General features: G+C 46.9%; 1 long non-coding RNA gene across 1 annotated transcript; it reads right to left on the bottom strand.

Annotated features, from left to right (window-relative positions):
- Positions 1-10,361: 10,361 nt before the first annotated feature.
- Positions 10,362-10,852, bottom strand: LOC143943300 (uncharacterized). Its single transcript, XR_013264906.1, has 2 exons — positions 10,572-10,852; positions 10,362-10,540 (listed from the first exon to the last, which is right to left on the bottom strand). It is a non-coding gene; the product is annotated as an uncharacterized LOC143943300 (long non-coding RNA).
- Positions 10,853-11,332: the final 480 nt, after the last annotated feature.

Here is an 11,332-nt window from a genome sequence, read left to right as displayed (position 1 = left end):
CCCACCATACCTTCAGTCCTCTCTGAAACCTGCACTGAGAGGAATGAAGGTGTAGAATTAGGTGTGTCACAGCCAAGTACTTGCGTGCACTCTGCTAGCAGTACACCGATTGTGCCAGGCAAATTTCCCTGCCCCAGCTGCTGGACCGGCGAAAGAAGTTCACTCCCAGCCATCCACATGCCCAGCGGTTGAATGCTAGCTTGGCTAAATTGCTAGCACTTCAGCTGCTGCCTTTTCAGTTGGTAGACTTGGCCCCCTTCCGTGACTTTTTGCAATGTGCGGTTCCTCAGTGGCAGGTCTCCAAACGCTACTTTTTCTCATGGAAGGCGATTTCGGCTCTCTACCGGCATGTGGATGCTGGACAGGGCGGTCAGCGGTAAGGTGCAAATTACCGCTGACTCATGGTCCAGCAGGCATGGACAGAAATGTTACCTATCTTTCACGGCCCATTGGGTCACTCTTCTGGCAGCTGGGAAGGATGCAGAACAAGGTGCAGTAGTGTTGGAGGTTGTTCCGCCACCACACCTCTAAAATGCTACTACTGGTTGTGACACACCTCTCTCCTCCACACCCTCCTCTTCTTCTTCCTTCATGGCCTCTTCCAGTGCTTTGTCCTCGGAACCAGTGGTGCTCCGTAGGCGTTCAAGGGGCTACGCAAGTACACAAGTAAAAAAGATTCCATGCCGTGCTTGCACTGGTTTGTTTGGGGGACAGGAGCTACACTGGGCAAATATTTTGTCAGCTCTGCAGGGGCAGGCCGAGTGGTGGTTGACACCATGCCATATTAAGCCAGGAATGGTGGTTTGCGACAATGGCACCAACCTCCTCTCCGCCCTCCGACAGGCACAACTGACCCATGTGCCCTGTGTGGCTCACGTCCTTAACCTGGTGATGCCACGGTTCTTGGGCAGGTACCCGAGCTTACAGGATGTCCTGAGGCAGGCCAGAAAAGTCTGTGTGCATTTCTGCCAATCATTTAATGCAAGTGCTCAGCTGGCTGAGCTCCAAATGGAGTTGAACCTGCCCAAGAACCGCCTTATATGTGACATGCCCACCAGGTGGAACTCAACGTCGGCCATGCTGCAGCAGCTGCATACGCAGCAGAGGGTCATCAACGAGTACCTGTAAGACTACGGAACCAGGACAGGGTCAGGGGAGCTCGTTTTTTTTTCACCACGCCAGTGGGGTATGATCAGGGATGCATGCACTGTCCTGTCACGATTTGAGGAGGCCACAAGGATGGTGAGCTCAGATAACCTACGCTGCAGGGCCTCCCTGATCCTGCAAAACCTGCGTAACGATCCTCGTATTCTTCAAATCAAGGAGAGGGACCATTACTGGCTGGCAACTCTCCTTGATCCACGGTACAAGGGTAAGGTTGCGGGCCTTATCTTGCCGTCGCAGAGGGAGCAGAGGATGGGACATCTCCGGGAGGCCTTGCAGAAAGGTCTGTGCAATGCGTTCCCAGAGACTGGGAGGTTACAAACTCCTGGTCCTGGACAACGTGTTGCTGAGGCATCGGTCAGTCACAGAAGGAGCGGTGGAGAAGGTGACCGATGCGTTCAGACAATTTTTTAGTCCGCAGCCCCAAGGTATGATCGGTTCCAGCAACCATCGCCAGCGTCTGATTTACATGGTGCAGGAATATCTAGGGGCAAGGTCAGACTTGGACACCTTTCCCACCGAAAATACTCTGGCTTACTGGGTCTTGAGGATGGATCACTGGCCAGAGCTTGCACAGTATGCAATTAAGCTACTGGCCTGTCCTGCATCCATCGCTCTTTCGGAACGCACTTTCAATGTTGCAGGAGGTTTTGTAACCGATCACAGGGTGCGCCTGTCCACCAACTCGGTTGATCGACTGACCTTCATAAAGATGAATCAGTCTTGGATCACCACCAGCTACCAAGCACCTGAAGCTTATGTAACCGAATAATTTTTTGGGAAATGTCACATCCCTTCAAGACTGCCTATGCTGAGTGACTGTCCTATTATGTTGACTGACTATCCTCTTCAGGCATGTACTGGCCATCAGGACTACAGGGAGTTTCCCGGTGGGCCGATGGCTCAGTGGGCCACTCTGATGTAAGGGGGCTGCTGATGGGACACTCTAAAGTAAGGGGGTGCTGATGGGACACTCTGATGTAAGGGGCCTGCTGATGGGACACTCTGATGTAAGGGGGCTGCTGATGGGACACTCTGATGTAAGGGGGCTGCTGATGGGACACTCTGATGTAAGGGGGCTGCTGATGGGACACTCTGGTGTAAGGGGGCTGCTGATGGGACACTCTGGTGTAAGGGGGCTGCTGATGGGACACTCTGGTGTAAGGGGCTGCCGATGGGACACTCTGATGTAAGGGGGTGCTGATGGGACACTCTGATGTAAGGGGGTGCTGATGGGACACTCTGATGTAAGGGGGTGCTGATGGGACACTCTGATGTAAGGGAGTGCTGATGGGACACTCAAAATGTAAGTGGGCCGGTCTGGATGAAGTCCAGGGCCAAATTTCTGTCCCAGCCCAGCCCTGATCCTCTTCCTCCTCAATGATCCTGCTGATACCTTGGAAGAACATTTTTGGTTCTGGTTGACGACACCAGTGGCTAAGGCCCAATTTTTTAGCCCCTGTTTAACAGGGGCGTGTAATTACAATTTTTGATGCAATGCTTTGCAGCAGGGCTCATTCCTGCACTCCAACTAGAGTATCTGGGAGAGGTTGCAGTGTCGTGACACCAGCACCAGTGCCTAAGGCCCAATTTTTCAACCCCTGTTTAACAGGGGCATGTAATTAAAATTCTTGATATAATATGTCACAGCAGGGCTCGTTCCTGCACCCACCGAGAGTAACTGTGAGGACTTATAGTGTTGTGGCACCAGCACCACCACCACAACCACCAAAGGCCCAATTTTTCTAACACTGTTCAACAATGGCATGTAATTACAATTCTTGATATAATCGTTCACAGCAGGGCGCTCCAGCGCCCACCAAGAGTCACTTTGAGGGCTTACAGTGTTGTGGCAACACCAACACCTTAGACCCACATTTATGTAGAGCATATAGGGCAGGCCCCTACTTTCAAACATCCAACTTATAAATGTCTCATACTTGCAAACGGAAGGAGACAACAGGAAGGGAGATGAAAAAAGATGGACGGGCCAAAAAATTATACAGGGGTGATAATCCTTCCCTATGTTTTCCAAAAAGCTGAAAAATAGTTTTTTTGACTGGAGCTACACTTTAAAAATGTACCAGTTCAAAATTACAAACAGATTCTACTTAACAGAACAAACCTACACAGTCCCTGTCTTGTTTGCACTGCCTGTATTCTGCTATTCTGAGTATATAGGGCCTGGGGGTCCCACGCCTTTCCTTTTTTTAATTTGGGTACCGGGGTTCCCCTTAATATCCGTACAAGACCCAAAGGGGCTACCCATTCCATTTTTTTCTCAATGATTTTCATCCGTATTGCCAGAACCAGACATGACATTAAAACCGCAAGCAGTTTTAAATGACTTTTTTTCCATTAAATGTCATTTTGTGCAGGGACTGTTCTAAACACTGGAAACACGTGCCACTTCACAGGCATACTATAGACACCCCCAGGCACGATATTTAAAGGAATATTACACTTTTTTTCACTTTAATCGCCATTAAAATCAGTGCTCCCGAAAAAACTGAAGTTTTTAAAAAAAAAATTGGCACTGATCCATTTCCCCTGGGGCAGGAGTCAGGTCCCCAAACCCTTTTTAGAACAATATCTTGCATATTAGCCATTAAAACTAGCACTTTTTATTTCGAACGTTCGAGTCCCGTACGAATTTTCGGTCCGTTCGAAAGTTCTGGTGCGAACCGAACCGGAGGGTGTTTGGCTCATCCCTAATTTACAGTATAATGAAGTGAAAGGAACTTTAAAGAAGATACTGCTCAGAAGGATTCCACTGCAATCCAATGTCCATTATTAAAGAAATATATTTGGAAATAGACTGTGATTTTATATTCTAAAGCTTGTGTTTTTGACCATTTTGAAAATATATAGCAATTAACATACCTCTAGAAAATACAGGTTGGAACTTACTATAGCTTCAGCAAAAACTTTTATATTTTGGTTTTGGACAGGGGAGGGGGTGGGTAAAACGTTGAGTAGAATTTTAATTGCTGTTTTAATAGGGATGGGGAAATTTTCCTTTAGTTTCTGTCATTATAAATACAGGAACTGAATTAAATGTATTTAGTGGAGGAACAGGTAGTAATAAAACATTTTTTATAGCACAAAAGAAGAGTTAAGCCGCGTACACACGGGCGGACTGTCTGGCCTACTTAGTCCGCCGAAACACATTTCAGAGGACAGTCCGCTCATGTGTGGGTTTCAGCGGACTATTTCAGCGTGCAGTCTGGCGGACTAAGTATTTCGGAATTTCCATAATACTGTCCGTCGGACTCGCATTTCGGCGGACAATCCGCCCGTGTGTGTGCCAGTCCGCCGTACTTTTGAAATGAGCGGACTTTTCCCGCCCGGAGAAAAGTCCGCTCATTTCGAGCAGGTCTCCAGGTAGGCGGGGCCCGCGAAGGAGACGTTGCTGGCCCCGCCGCCTGGTATGGACTTAAAGGGGAACCCCAACGCCGAAAAAAATCGGCGTAGGGGTCCCCCCCAAGTTCACAACAGACCCTTGTCCCAGCACGCTACCCGGCCGGCCAGGAAAGGGGGGCGAGCGAGCGCCCCCCCTCCTGAGCCGTACCAGGCCGCGTGCCCTCAACATGGGGGGTTGGGGTGGGCCGCGCAGCCCCCCACCCCAAAGCACCTTGTCCCCATGTTGATGAGGACAAGGGCCTCTTCCCGACAACCCTGGCCGTTGGTTGTCGGGGTCTGCGGGCGGGGGGCTTATCGGAATCCGGGAGCCCCCTTTAATAAGGGGGCCCCCGGATACCGGCCCCCCACCCTATGTGAATGAGTATGGGGTACAATGTACCCCTACCCATTCACCTGTAAAATAAAAGTACAAAAAAAAAACACAACACACGAGATAAAATACTTTATTGCACAGCTCCGGGGGTCTTCCGTCTTCGGGGGTCTTCTCGCCGGACTCCTCCGCTATCTTCTTGTAGCTCTTTTGCTAGCGGAGGAGTCCGGCTTTCTTCCTCGCCGCCGGCCTCTTCTCCCGACTTCGGGGGTCTTGTCCCCCTCTTCGGTTCTTCTGCCGGGCCACCGCGCCTTCTTATAGCTCTTTTACAGGCGGTGGCCCAGTCTTCTGTCGCCGCCGTCGCCGCCGCCTTCCGTTCTTCTTCTTCTTCTTCTCCAGGAGATGTTGCCTCGACGATCTCTCCGGCCGGAATGCCAGGGACGCGCTGCGCTGCCACTTATATAGGGACAATGGGGCAGTGTCACATGGCTTTATGTCACATGGGTTGGTGTCACATGGTGACCCCGCCCCCTTACGATGTCATAGTCCCCATGTGACATCAACCCATGTGACCAACCTATGTGACATAAAGCCATGTTACACCGCCCCTTGTCCCTATCGGCGGAGACAGAAGACCGGGCCACCGCCTGTAAAAGAGCTATAAGAAGGCGCGGTGGCCCGGCAGAAGAACCGAAGAGGGGGACAAGACCCCCAAAGTCGGGAGAAGAGGCCGGCGGCGAGGAAGAAAGCCGGACTCCTCCGCTAGCAAAAGAGCTACAAGAAGATAGCGGAGGAGTCCGGCGAGAAGACCCCCGAAGACGGAAGACCCCCGGAGCCGTGCAATAAAGTATTTTATCTCGTGTGTTGTGTTTTTTTTTTACTTTTATTTTACAGGTGAATGGGTAGGGGTACATTGTACCTCATACTCATTCACATAGGGTGGGGGGCCGGTATCCGGGGGCCCCCTTATTAAAGGGGGCTCCCGGATTCCGATAAGCCCCCCGCCCGCAGACCCCGACAACCAACGGCCAGGGTTGTCGGGAAGAGGCCCTTGTCCTCATCAACATGGGGACAAGGCACCCCCCCATGTTGAGGGCACATCGCCTGGTACGGCTCAGGAGGGGGGGGGGGCACTCGCTCGCCCCCCTTTCCTGGCTGGCCGGGTAGCGTGCTCAGACAAGGGTCTGTTGTGTACTTGGAGGGGACCCCCACGCCGATTTTTTTCGGCGTTGGGGTTCCCCTTTAAGTCCATTCCAGGCGGCGGGGTCAGCGACGTCTCCTTCGCGGGCCCCGCCTACCTGGAGACGTGCTCGAAATGAGCAGACTTTCCCCCGGGTGTGTGGGCGAGTCCGTTCATTTCAAAAGTAGGGCGGATAGTATGGCGGACTTAGTACGCCGTATTAGTCCGCTCAAAAAGTGGTGTGTGTGGTCAAGTCCGTTCATTCGAAAGTATGACGGACTGTCCGTCGGGTTGTCTGACGGACTAAGTTGGCCAGACAGTCCGCCCCGTGTGTACGCGGCTATAGAACTATTTTTCACATTTTTATTGCTGTCTGTTTCCCTATTGGGAAGGTTTATTTAGTCATCTTGACAAAAAGTGATGAAAAAAAACAGCAAAGAAAACACTGATGAAAACCAAAAAATATATGGAGTTGAGCTTTTAACCCAGCACACATATATTAAATACATTTACTGTTATTTTTCTGAAAAGTTGAAATCGACATTGGAGATGAAAAGCCTAGTCAAACAGTCCAACGCTGTCATAGTTACATAGTTGTTGAGGTTGACAAAAGACAAGTCCATCAAGCCCAACCTGTGTGTGTGGGATTAAGCACTAGTACTGTAACAAGACATACACTAAAAATTTGGGATAAAATTAATAAGGCACATAACTGGACTCACAATTCCCCATTAATGTCACTGTTGGACACAAATAATTTTTTGCCAGGGAAGGAGGAGCGTCTATATTTTAGTAGATGGGCAAAGAGAGAGGAAATAACACTAGGGGAGGTGATTAAAGGGAACAGGTTATACACGTATAGGGAAATCACACAAGAGTGGGGTCACAAACCACTAGACAGATGGAGACACACTCAATTATTACACTTTAATTGTTGAGACCATTAGAGAAATTGCTCAAGGACGGACAATGCCTAGTGAAAAGGGTATCGAAAATGTATAAAATATTAAGGCGGGAGGCAGATTCGGAGCTACCGGCATATTTGGGAAAATGGGAAGGGGAATTAGCGCCACTAAGAAACGAAGAGCACAGGATGAAAATGCTTAAAATGACTCACTTGCTCCCAAGAGATATCCAAACGCTTGAAATGTCATACAAATTAATAGTGAGGTGGTATATGACGCCCCAAAGAATGCAGGGGAAGAGCAATAAACTTGCTGGAGGGAATGTACAGAACAGGGTTCCCTTAAACATCTATGGTGGGATTGCCCTAAAATAACCCCTTATTGGGATAAAATAATAGAAATTATATTTTTGGTGACAGGAAATAGGATTGGAAAATGCCCATGGGTATGTTTGTTCCACGACACAGAGAAAGGAGTAACGCAATATAAGGGCACAATAGTCCCGCATTTGTTGAATGCAGCCAAAGCGCTGATCCCATGCCATTGGAGAACTACACAGGTTCCAACAATACCGGAGTGGGTGAAGAGGGTGGAGCAAATCAGGCTAATAGAAGAGTCGATACATAAAACACAAGATACAGAAGGGAAATACCATGGGATATGGCAACAATGGTTGACATTCTTGGAGATGGGGGATTGTCGTGCAATGCTCGAGTGATAAGGGGACAGAGAGGGAGGTGAGTGAGAAAGGGGAGTTAGAGGGGCATCCCTCCCCTTTTTTCTTTTGCCCCTGGGTGGAGGGAGGGGGGGAAGAGGGTACGAGAGGGTTGTTTAATTGGAATGTAATGTGTAAGAAGAGGTGATGAAAGAAGACCTCTTAATAAATTGTATTAAATGTTTTTACAAATTTGTATGTATAAAGAGGAAAAATAAAAATAAAGAATATATTGAAAAAAAAAAACAATTCAAATATCAAATACAATGAATGTACAATATGGCCTACAGCAATACAAAAAAAGGAAGGGGAAGAAAGGGAGGAGAAGGAAGGAAAGAAAAAAAAGGGGAGGAAAGGGAGAAAGAGGAGAGAAAAGAGGATAAAGGGCAACAGAGCCCTCCCCTTCCCCTCCCACCTACCTGCAAAAATCTATCCAACTGTGTCAGAATACCCATAGGCTCCAATGCCTGCAAAATGTATAATGCAACATCATTTATTTATCTATGCTTCCTGCTGAAACCACTGCTCGTGGAAGAGAATTGCACTTGCCACTCTTACTATAAAGAACCCTCTACGTAGTTTAAAGCGGAGTTCCAGGCTTTTTATGTTTATTAAAAGTCAGCAGCTACAAAAAGTGTAATTGCTGACTTTTAATAAACAGACACTTACCCGGTCCAGCGATGCAGCCGAACGGAATGTCGCTCCTCCCCCCTTCCTCTCCGCCGGCACCTCCATTGCCTCTCTGGGCACCGGGCCCTGACAGCATTCGGCATCACGGCCAGGCACGCACGGTGCATGCACAAGTCACGCTGCGCTCCCGGAGTGCACAGACGATCTCCTGGGACCTGTCCCAGGAGATTGCCTAGAGGGAGGGGCCGCCTAAGGCGAAAGAAGGAGTCCCCTTGGCAGTCCCTGGGCAGGAGGAGGAAGTGGGACAGGAAGTCCCCCTCCTAACGAAGCCCCCACTCCCCCCCAAAAAAATGACATGCCAAATGTGGCATGTAAGGAGGCGAGGAGTGCTTAAAGTTGAAGTTCCATTTCTGGGTGGAACTCCGCTTTAAAGTTAAACTGCTTTTCTTCTAATTTCAGTAAATGGTCTTTTTTTTATGTTCCCTTGCGCAGAAAAGTTTTATCCCTGTTGTGGGGTCACCAGTACAGTATTTGTACATTGAACTACATGGGAAAATTGGATTAGCTTCTGAGGGTCGAGTGGAGAATTAGAAAGAGAAGGGGAGAGATGGACTGGACACAATAAAATTGTATAGCCTGTAGATGTAACCTCAGAGATACTTCCTTCCTTTGCTCGGCTCACCTGAGTTGGGTCTCTGTGTTGTATTTCTCCACTGCAATGAAATAAAGTTGCACCTATTTGGATCTAAGGAGGAGGGAAATGGAGCGCTGGCAGGAGCTGCTAGTGAGATATATACACAATGATAATAGTGAAAATCCAGTTTGTGTTTGGAAACTTAGTCCATTTTCTTCTGGATCCAGACGTGTGTTAAAGGGTTCTAGTGGATGTTGAAAGCGGCAGAAAGCTCAGCAGAGCAGAAGATACTCTATGGCAGTGATTCTCAACCAGGGTTCCTTCAGCATTGGGCCATTTCTGCCTCTCGGATAAGTTTCCACCGACACCATTGATCTTTTCATCTATCTGTAAGGGGGTAATTCTTCCCAATGATCACACGTGTAAGGACCATTCTTCATACTGACCGTCACACTAATGTATCATGAGTTGTTGATTTCTCATTTTTAGCAGGGGTTCCCCGAGACCGGAGAACTATTTCAAGGGTTCCTCTGTGTTGAAAAGTTTGAGAAAGGCTGCTCTATGGTATGAGAAGAAGGAAGAGAGCAGCGCCGCTCTAAGTGTAATACCTTAGTTTAAGAAAGCTTTAATATGCTTTAAAAATAAACTCACATTTGAGCAGTGTTATAAAAGCATTGGTAGTTGTGGTGCTTTAACCCTCGGTTTTCCCTCGGTTCCAGCTTGGCAGCAGTGATAGGTCAGTCACCGGCCGATCCAGTGGTGTCTGTAGCTCTGAGGCTGGAGATTCTCACAGCAGGCACATCGGCAGGAATCGTCAGGTGCTTGAGAACAGGGGACGTGGCTTGAGTGCTCGCATTAGGAGCATGCGTACTCCTTCATCAGGCGTGTTATTCGCCATTATCGGCAAGGTTTATGTAGAGAAAAGGGGAGGGAAGGGGAAGGAGCGGTGAAGGGGTGGTGCCAGGAAAGGCAAGGCGCAGCAGACCAGTGCTAGTCTTAAGGCGTGGATCATTCACAGATCAGTTTAGCCATCATATACAAAGGTGCTTATGTTTGTTATGAAATATAAAAACATATCTATACGTATATGTACACAACACAGAACTAAGGGTAGGTAAATAAGCTGAAATACAGTAAAATTTTAATTTAGAAATACCAATGAAAATACATAAAAATAATAATAAAGTAAAAAAATTATATATATATATATAGAGATATAGATAGAGAGATAGAGAGATAGAGAGATAGAGAGAGAGAGAGAGAGAGAATAAATAAATATATATATATATATATATATATATATATATATATATATATATATATATATATATAGTAATATTTGGGGGTTATTTTAGCTTAAAGGTAGAGCTTACCAGTGAGCTGAGTCCACGCCAGATATGCCATTTTAAGGGCTTGTAGGCCCACTTTTATTAAAGAAAGAAAAGTCCGATAACAAAATAGTTGCCCACACAGGGGTTTCAGCTTTCCACAGCAATAATGTACGTAGAACCAAAAATACCAAGCCACCTGGCTCTCTTTAGCAGCACTGCTGCTCAGACTAATGCTGCAGCCCTCTCGGCTCTGTAACAGGGTTTCTGTACACCCAGTACCTCAGCACTCTTTACGAGTTTCTTTTTTTTCAGCCCACAAGCTTGGACCCTCTGTCTGCTCTGACAGACCGACCTGTGCAGACATGCACACTTCTTCTCCCTTACTCGCCTGGACTCCTCGGGAGGGTGGAGCCCAGAACCATGGTGTTGGCTTTGTTTTAAGCCCAAGACCCACCTGTGCAATCATCCAGCCAGACTGCTGGCTGTTCCCAAAACCCGGTCCCAGGACTGGAGATTCCGTACTACCACAATATATATATATATATATATATATATATATATATATATATATATATATATATATATATATATATATATATAGAGAGAGAGAGAGAGAGAGAGAGAGAGAGAGAGAGAGAGAGAGAGAGAGAGAGAGAAAAATATTTTATAAACATAAACATGGTAATGATGAATAATAGAGCAAAAATAAAGATAGAAATAGAATTAGAAATAAAAATCTAAATACAATAGAAAAGAAAGAGAAATAGAAATAAAAATAGAAATAAAAATACAAAAATAAAAATAAACATTAAATATAATAGAATTAAAAATAAAATAAAGTAGAGTGAAGTAATATACATAGCATTGAAATTGTATATCTATAGGTTTAAACTATTATTGCAGTATATTAGTTCATCATTGTGGGGACATTTCACTTATATGAGGTACATCTGTTCAAGTCACAAGGATCCTTAATCATGGGGTACATAGTAGAATAGCTCATGGGTACATGTATCTGAAGTCTTGCTTTCAACTTACTT

The sequence above is a fragment of the Lithobates pipiens genome, unplaced genomic scaffold (assembly GCF_037356315.1).
Source record: "Lithobates pipiens isolate NorthernLeopardFrog02 unplaced genomic scaffold, aLitPip1_a1.2 Scaffold_30, whole genome shotgun sequence".
Taxonomy (NCBI): domain Eukaryota; kingdom Metazoa; phylum Chordata; class Amphibia; order Anura; family Ranidae; genus Lithobates; species Lithobates pipiens.
This window is presented reverse-complemented; position numbering and strand designations above follow the sequence as displayed.